Source organism: Ovis aries, chromosome 11, assembly GCF_016772045.2.
Source record: "Ovis aries strain OAR_USU_Benz2616 breed Rambouillet chromosome 11, ARS-UI_Ramb_v3.0, whole genome shotgun sequence".
In the NCBI taxonomy this organism is placed as follows: Eukaryota; Metazoa; Chordata; class Mammalia; order Artiodactyla; family Bovidae; genus Ovis; species Ovis aries.
This window is the reverse complement of record NC_056064.1, coordinates 7,489,920-7,499,462: the sequence shown is the minus strand read 5'-3', so window position 1 is coordinate 7,499,462 and position 9,543 is coordinate 7,489,920.

Sequence of the window (9,543 nt, the reverse complement as noted above, 5' to 3'; positions counted from 1 at the left end):
TGGGGGTGTTCATTAGAACGGCACTCATTTGTAGCCCGAATAGGTATCTGAGATCTCCCAGGGGCTCACAGGTGTATTGAGTGTCTTCTTCTGTTTTTTTTTTACGGCTTGACTCGTGAGTAGTGAATCCAGAAGTCGTGTCCTGGCACCTTGACTGCTGTGGGGGTAGAAAGTATTACAGGGTAGGGGCCCTTCCATGTGAGCTGGAGTTGAGCTTTTGGGGACCCATCTGTTCAGACTTTAATTAGGACTTGAGTCCCTGGAGCATATAGTGGTGACTCCTTAGAATCTTTTGGGTCCTGGTTTATACCCCACAAGCGCATACCCTGTTGGAATTGCCCAATGGCCATGGTGTAAGACTGGAAGGTCTGAACCTCTGGATCTAGGAAGAGGTCATTGACATAAACAAAAGGTCTCCCATATAGCATCTCATAAGGGCTAAGACCAAGCTGTTCCTTAGGGGCAATGCGGGTGCGGAGGAGAGCTATCGGTAAAGCCTCCTTCCATCCCAGGGAGGTCTCCTGGGTTATCTTTTTTATAGCTGATTTTAAGAATTAATTGGCTCTTTCTACTTTTCCCGAAGATTGAGGCCTCCAGGCACAATGGAGATAATAAGTAATGCCCAGTGCTTTAGAGACCCCTTGGGTGACCTTGGAAGTAAATGATGTCCCATTGTCACTTTGTAATGACCTGGGCAGACCAAATCTTGGAATGATTTCATGAAGCAGTTTTTATATCACCCCCTCAGCCTTCTCAGTCCAGGTGGGAAATCCTTCAGTCCATCCTGTGAATGCATCTATCATGACTAATAGGTATTTATACCCTTGAGAAACTGGCATCTGGGTGAAGTCCATCTGCCAGTCCTCTCCTGGGTAGGTCCCACGTCGTTGGATGGGCTGGGCCAGCTGGGGTCTTCAAGCTCCTTGGGGGTTGTTTAATTGGCAAGTGGGACAAGAGGAGACCACCTGTCTGATAGTTGTTTGGAGGCCTGTTCCTCTGAAGGACCTTTCTAGTAATCTTTGGAGGGCCTTTTGCCCTAAATGAGCGGTGGCATGTAAGGAATTAACCAACTTCCTTTGGAGGTTCCCAGGCAGAAAAAGGAGTCCCTCCTTTTGGAGCCACCCCATATGATCTTGAAAGCCCTCGCTCTTGGCTTTAAGAGTCTCACCTTCAGTATAGGAAGGAGTTTCTAGCAAATTAGTCTGTGGAACTAAGGTGGCAACCCCTATTAGGTCATGGTTCTGTAATGCTGCTCTCTTAGCTGCCTGATCAGCTGCTTGGTTCCCTCGTGCCACTTCCGTGCTCCCTTTTCAGTGTCCTTTACAGTGGGAGACTGAAACCTCAGTGGGCAGATGGACTGTCTCCAAGAGTCGAAGAATTTGATCACCATATTTGATTGAGGACTCTTCGGTGGTCAAGCGGCCCCTTTAGTTTCAGATAGCTGCATGTGTATGTAGCACCAGAAAGGCATACTTGGAGTCAGTGTAAATGGCTATTCTTTTTCCTTTTCCCAGCTCTAAAGCTTGAGTCAGGGCTGTGAGCTGAGCTAATTGGGCTGAAGTACCTGGTGGCAGAGGCTTAGCCTCTATGGTCTAAAAATTGGAGACTATTGCATAGCCGGCTCTTCTTTTTCCATCCAAGACAAAGCTGCTTCCATCAGTGTGCCAGATTTCCTCCGGATTGGTCAGAGGATCTTCTGACAATCCCTCTCGGGGTTTTGTCCAGTGGTCCAAGATTTCTAGGCAACAGTGAAAGGGGAGAGAGCCCTTGGGGGTAGGCAGGAGGGTGGCTAGGTTAAGAACCTCACAAGGGAATATACTGAGGCCTGGGTTTTCCATCAGCATTACTTGATATCTAAGGATTCTTTGATCAGACATCCATAAATGGCTTCTCCCATTTAGGCATTGTTTCACTTGGTGGCTGGTAAAAATAGTTAGTTTGCCCCCAAAGGAGAGTTAAAGCATATTCTATCATGATTGCAATAGCCGCAATATTTCGAAGGCAGGGGGTGGCCAGCCTCGGGTCATTGGATTGAGCCTCTTGGATAAGTAAACTACAGGCTGGACTCAGATCCCAACTTTTGAGTTAACACTCCCAAGGCTACTCCCTCTCTTTCATGGACGTAAAGTTGGAATGCTTTTTCTGGGTCTGGCAACCTCAAGGCAGGTGCCTGAGTTAAGGCCTGTTTTAGTGTAGCCTCTGCCTTCTTTGGAGGAGTTCCCCACATCAGTGGGATTGAATCATCCTGTCCCTTTAAGCTTTCATATAAGGGCTGGGCAATTAGACTATAGTTGGGTATCCAGATTCTACACTACCCAGTTAGCCCCAGGAAAGCTCGCAATTGTTTTTGAGTCGTGGGGGAGGACAACCGGAGGATTTCCTGTACCCGATCAGAGGACAGCCTCCTGGACCCGTGTGTAATCTGAACTCCCAGGTAAGTGACCTTTGTCTCGACCATCTGTGCCTTAGCACGGGAGACTTTATACCCCCTTTCTACCAAGAAGTTTAGAACCTGAATTGCATGTTGTTGGGCACTTTTCTCATCTGGAGAGCAGATTAGTAGGTCATCTATGTCCAGTTCTAGGAGATCCCGGCTAAGGGCCTATCCAAACAGGTGGGAGCTATCTCTGAATCCCTGAGGTAATAGTGTCCAAGTCATCTGTTGGTGTTTTTCTCCTGGGGCCTTCCACTCAAAGGCAAAAAGATATTGGGATTCTTTAGCCAATGGTATGCAAAAAAAAAAAAAAGCATCTTTGAGGTCCAAGACTGTGAACCACTTGGCACTGGGTGGGGTTTCTCCCAAGATTACCTAGGGTTTGGGTACTGTGGGATGGAGGGGGACTACAGCTTTGTTGATGATCTGGAAATCTTGAACCATTAACCAGATTCTGTCCTTTTTCTTTACTGAGAGGATTGGGGTGTTACATGGCAAATTGGTGGGGACCAGTAGCCCACAAACAAGGAATTTATTTATTAAAGGCTATAGTCCCTCCCAAGCCTCTCTTCTGAGGAGATATTGTTTCCCGTTAGGAAACCGAGTGGGATCTTGGAGGACAGTGATGACCAGTTCAGCTTGGTGGGCTCATCCAGGAATCCCCTGGTCCCATGCCTGGGGGTTAATTTTGCCCTCCCATAGTTTTTGGTCCCTCTCTATTGGAGAAAGTATAATGGGTTCTTCAGTAGTAACCAGAAGCTATAGGGCTCTAGGGGCTGAAAAGCTTCCCATCACAAGGGTGGTCCCCAGTTTAGTAAGTATGTCTCTTCCCAGTAAGGGAGTAGGACACTCAGGGACCACCAGAAACTGGTAGGAAAATATTTGTCCATCCCAGCAACAAAGAAGTGCTTGGGTGAATCTTTTAGTAGTTATTTTTCCTGTAGCACCCAAAATGGTACAGGTGTGGGAGGAGAAGGCTCCGGAGTAGATCAAGACAGAGTAGGTAGCCTCTGTGTCAACCAAGAAATTCGGACCTACCGGCCACATCCAGTTGCACCCTTGGCTCCAGCCCCGTGATGGTTATCTGTGACAGGCGGGCTGGCTGGAGCAGGCCGCTTCATTCCTGTTGAACCATCGTGAGGGAAGGCTTGGCACTTGACCTTGAGGTTCTTGGGTCCCAAGGGCAGAGTGCCACCCAATGTCCCAGTTGATGGCATTTGTAGCAAGCTGTTTGAGGAGACTTATCATGGTTTGGACACTCTTTGGCTCAATGCCCCTCCTGTCTACAGGTCAGTCATTTGCCTTGTGCCTTGTCCTTCAAGGGCTCGGGGTTTGCCATGGGGCTCCCTTGCTGGGTGGCCAGCATCTGGGCATGCCTTGTCTCTTTCCTTTTCTCCCTTTCCTGGGCCTTGGCCTCCTTCTCCTGTTTTCTGTTATAAAAAAGTATTGGTGGCTGTGTGGACCATCTCATCTAAAGAGGAAGCAGGGTTTGGCTGCTCTAGCTGTTGTAACTTAATTCTGATATCTGATGCACATTGGGACAGGAATCTGTCCTTTAAAATCACCTGTCCCTCGTAAGAGTCTAAGTCCAGATTGGTAAACTTTAGGAGGGCCTCTTTTAGCCTTTCCAGAAAGGCAGTGGGGTTCTCGTCGGGCTCCTGAGTTACTGCTGAGACTAGGCACAGTCCCATAAGTAATAGGCTTCCTTCTGTTTCCATGGGTGGACTTCCTTAAGAGTGAGTCTTTCTGAAGCTTATTCTACCCAGTACTGTTGCAGCCAGAGAGCCAGGCGTCCCCGGGTCAGGGTGCAGATCCCCAGGCAGGCTAAGGCGTGACAGCCTCTTAGAGATCGAATCCCCAGGCAGGTCGAGGCATGACGGCTTCCTGGGACCCCTGGACTGGCGGATCCCCGAGCAGGTTGAGACGTGACAACCTTTTGAGGACCAGGACCAAGATCCCTAGGCAGGTTAAGGCAGATTGACCTCCTGGGACCCCCGGACTGGAGTTGGGCATCCCCACGGTCTCCAGCATGACCAGTGCTGGGTAGGATTAAGGGGTTGTAATCTTAACTCATTGCTGGTTGGTCCACCGTGGAGGGAATAGATATGATGATGTAAAGCAATCCAAGCCTGTGCTCTGAGGCTGGGAAACAGTGAAACAGTCACAAGCCTTGTCCTCTTACGGCCCTAAGAGACTGCAAGTCGCTGATTTCTTCCCCTCGTCCTCCACAAGAGCAGGCTAGGGTGTCTCCAATGGTAAGTTTCGTTGTCATAGACCTACTTTAGGTAATAACATGAGCAATGACAAAGGAGAGGTTATCTGGCCCTGTTGAGGCATTAAGGTATGTTAGTAATAGCCTGGGTGGAGCCTACAAGGGAACAGGGTCCTGATTGTAGGAGTTAGAAATTGGCTTAAGAACAAATTGTTAAGAGGCAACAGACCAGATGTTCCTTAAAAGTGGAGTGGAGATTTGATCCAGGGGTATGTTTGTAACTTTAGGAGAAGGGTGGTAAGGGTTTGGGCTCAAACGGCCTGCAGGGCTAACTCCCAAAGTGGCAAACATTATCCCTGGAAGCCCAGTTGCCTTTGAAGGGATGCCAACTGATGGACAGGCATTGTGTGCCCGTCGCCCGCCCTAGCGGGTCCCCTGGGAGATGCTGGTGGTGTACATGTTGTAGGAACATGCAAGATGAAGGCCTGAATGTCTAGAGGGGTTGGATATCGCACAGTATTTCCCTCCCAGGGGCCAGCGATCTTCTGGTTGCCCCTCCAGAAGATTGTAGAGGCAGCGTTGTGGGCCCGGATGGGGCTGAGGAAAAGAGCATGAAACAGGAGGGAAGGGGGCAGAGCACAACCTTTGACAGAATGACATAGCGCAAGGGCATAGCGTAAACTGATTAAAACGGATTGGGTCCAAGATGACGAGTCCAATTCAAGCAAACCTGAATCCCCAATCTATAAGCCAAAAGACACATCCAGAGGTGGCAGGACTGCTCTAAGGCACTGTCAAAAGATGGAGGAGTGGGTGGTTCCCCAATAGTTGGGATGAGCCTCCCCATCATCAGCATATGAATTCACCCCGCAGGCAAAACCTAGCCAGACTGCATTCCTCAGCAATGGCCCACACCCTGAAGAGTGGACGGCTCCTCTTTTTATGTTTGTTCCCCCCCCCCCCCCCCCCCCCCCGCCCTGTCCTATGTAAATTGCTGTTCTGCCTGATGTCTTCACTCCAATACTCTGACCTTCCTTTGACCTTCCTTTGTTCTATTTTCTCAGGCTTTTCCCTTCCCTGTCTTTTAGCCACCGCCATTTTGGACTCCTGTTTCCTATTCTAACTACCTAACATAGTCATAAGGGATTTGACTTAAGTTATACCTGAATGGTTTGAACATTCTTTGGCATTGCCTTTCTTAGGGATTGGAATGAAAACTGCCCTTTTCCAGTCCTGTGGCCACTGCTGAGTTTTCCAAATTTGCTGGCATATTGAGTGCAGCACTTTCACAGCATCATCTTTCAGGATTTGAAATAGCTCAACTGGAATTCTATCACCTCCACTAGCTTTGTTCGTAGTGATGCTTTCTAAGGCTCATTTGACATCATATTCCAGGATGTCTGGCTCTAGATGAGTGATCACACCATCGTGATTATCTGGGTCGTGAAGATCTGTTTTGTACAGTTCTTCTGTGTATTCTTGCCACCTCGTTTTAATATCTTCTGCTTCTGTTGGGTCCAGACAATTTCAGTCCTTTATCGAGCCCATCTTTGCATGAAATGTTCCCTTGGTATCTCTAATTTTCTTGAAGAGATCTCTAGTCTTTCCCGTTCTGTTCTTTTCCTCTATTTCTTTGCACTGATTGCTGAAGAAGGCTTTCTTATCTCTGCTTGCTATTCTTTGGAACTCTGCATTCAGATGCTTATATCTTTGCTTTTCTCCATTGCTTTTCACCTCTCTTCTTTTCACAGCTATTTGTAAGGCCTCCCCAGACAGCCATTTTGCTTTTTTGCATTTCATGACGGGCAGGTCATGGTGGAGAGGTCTGACAGAATGTGGTCCACTGGAGAAGGGAATGGCAAACCACTTCAGGATTCTTGCCTTGAGAACCCCATGAACAATATGAAAAGGCAAAATGATAGGATACTGAAAGAGGAACTCCCCAGGTCAGTAGGTGCCCAACGCACTACTGGAGATCAGTGGAGAAATAACTCCAGAAAGAATGAAGGGATGGAGCCAAAGCAAAAACAATACCCAGCTGTGGATGTGACTGGTGATAGAAGCAAGGTCCAATGCTGTAAAGAGCAATATTGCATAGGAACCTAGAATGTCAGGTCCATGAATCAAGGGAAATTGGAAGTGGTCAAACAGGAGATGGCAAGAGTGAATGTCGACATTCTAGGAATCAGCGAACAAAAATAGACTGGAATGGGTGAATTTAACTCAGATGACCATTATATCTACTACTGCGGGCAGGAATCCCTTAAAAGAAATAGAGTAGCCACCATGGTCAACAAAAGAGTCCGAAATGCAGTACTTGGATGCAATCTCAAAAACGACAGAATGATCTCTGTTCGTTTCCAAGGCAAACCACTCAATATCACAGTAATCCAAGTCTATGCCCCAACCAGTAACGCTGAAGAAGCTGAAGTTGAACGGTTCTATGAAGACCTACAAGGCCTTTTAGGACTAACACCCAAAAAAGATGTCCTTTTCATTATAGGGGACTGGAATGCAAAAGTAGGAAGTCAAGAAACACCTGGAGGAACAGGCAAATTTTGCCTTGGAATGCGGAATGAAGCAGGGCAAAGACTAATAGAGTTTTGCCAAGAAAATGCACTGGTCATAGCAAACACCCTCTTCCAACAACACAAGAGAAGACTCTACACATAGATCATCACCAGATGGTTAACACTGAAATCAGATTGATTATATTCTTTGCAGCCAAAGATGGAGAAGCTCTATACAGTCAACAAAAACAAGACCGAGAGCTGACTGTGGCTCAGATCATGAACTCCTTATTACCAAATTCAGACTTAAATTGAAGAAAATAAGGAAAACCGCTAGAACATTCAGGTATGACCTAAATCAAATCCTTTATGATTATACAGTGGAAGTGAGAAATAGTTTTAAGGGCCTAGATCTGATACATAGAGTGCCTGATGAACTATGGACTGTGGTTTGTGACATTGTACAGGAGACAGGGATCAAGACCATCCCCATAGAAAAGAAATGCAAAACAGCAAAATGGCTGTCTGGGGAGGCCTTACAAATAGCTGTGAAAAGAAGAGAAGCAAAAAGCAAAGGAGAAAAGGAAAGATATAAGCATCTGAATGCAGAGTTCCAAAGAATAGCAAGAAGAGATAAAGCCTTCCTCAGAGATCAATGCAAAGAAATAGAGGAAAACAACAGAATGGGAAAGACTAGAGATCTCTTCAAGAAAATTAGAGATACCAAGGGAACATTTCATGCAAAGATGGGCTCAGTAAAGGACAGAAATGGTCTGGACCCAACAGAAGCAGAAGATATTAAAAAGAGGTGGCAAGAATACACAGAAGAACTGTACAAAACAGATCTTCACGACCCAGATAATCACGATGGTGTGATCACTCATCTAGAGCCAGACATCCTGGAATATGAAGTCAAATGAGCCTTAGAAAGCATCACTACGAACAAAACTAGTGGAGGTGATGGAATTCCAGTTGAGCTATTTCAAATCCTGAAAGATGATGCTGTGAAAGTGCTGCACTCAATATGCCAGAAAATTTGGAAAACTCAGCAGTGGCCACAGGACTGGAAAAGGTCAGTTTTCATTCCAATCCCAAAGAAAGCAATGCCAAAGAATGCTCAAACTATTGCACAATTGCACTCATCTCACATGCTAGTAAAGTAATGCTCAAAATTCTCCAAGCCAGGCTTCAGCAATACGTGAACCGGGAACTTCCAGATGTTCAAGCTGGTTTTAGAAAAGGCAGAGGAACCAGAGATCAAATTGCCAGCATCCACTGGATCATGGAAAAAGCAAGAGAGTTCCAGAAAAACATCTACTTCTGCTTTATTGACTATGCCAACGCCTTTGACTGTGTGGATCACAATGCACTGTGGAGAATTCTGAAAGAGATGGGAATACCAGACCACCTGACCTGCCTCTTGAGAAACCTGTATGCAGGTCAGGAAGCAACAGTTAGAACTGGACATGGAACAACAAACTGGTTCCAAATAGGAAAAGGAGTACTTTAAGGCTGTATATTGTCACCCTGCTTATTTAACTTCTATGCAGAGTACATCATGAGAAACGCTGGGCTGGAAGAAGCACAAGCTGGAATCAAGATTGCTGGGAGAAATATCAATAACCTCAGATATGCAGATGACACCACCCATATGGCAGAAAGTGAAGAGGAGCTAAAAAGCCTCTTGATGAAAGTGAGAGAGAGGAGTGAAAAAGTTGGCTTAAAGCTCAACATTCAGAAAACGAAGATCATGGCATCTGGTCCCATCACTTCATGGGAAACAGATGGGGGAAACAGTGGAAACAGTGTCAGGCTTTATTTTGGGGGCTCCAAAATCACTGCAGATGGTGATTGCAGCCATGAAATTAAAAGACGCTTACTCCTTGAAAGAAAAGTTATGTCCAACCTAGATAGCATATTGAAAAGCAGAGACATTACTTTGTCAACAAAGGTCTGTTTAGTCAAGGTTATGGTTTTTCCATTGGTCATGTATGGATGTGAGAGTTGGACCATGAAGAAAGCTGAGTGCCAAAAAGTGATGCTTTTGAACTGTGGTGTTGGAGAAGACTCTTGAGAGTCCTTGGACTGCAAGGAGATCCAACCAGTCCATTCTGAAGGAGATCAGCGCTGGGTGTTCTTTGGAAGGAATGATGCTAAAGCTGAAACTCCAGTACTTTGGCCACCTCATGCGAAGAGTTGACTCATTGGAAAGACTCTGATCCTGGGAGGGATTGGGGGCAGGAGGAGTCGTGGACGACCGAGGATGAGATGGCTGGATGGCATCACCGACTCAAATGATGTCTTTTAATGAACTCCAGGAGATGGTGATGGACAGGGAGGCCTGGTGTGCTGCAATTCATGGGGTCGCAAAGAGTGGGACAGGACTG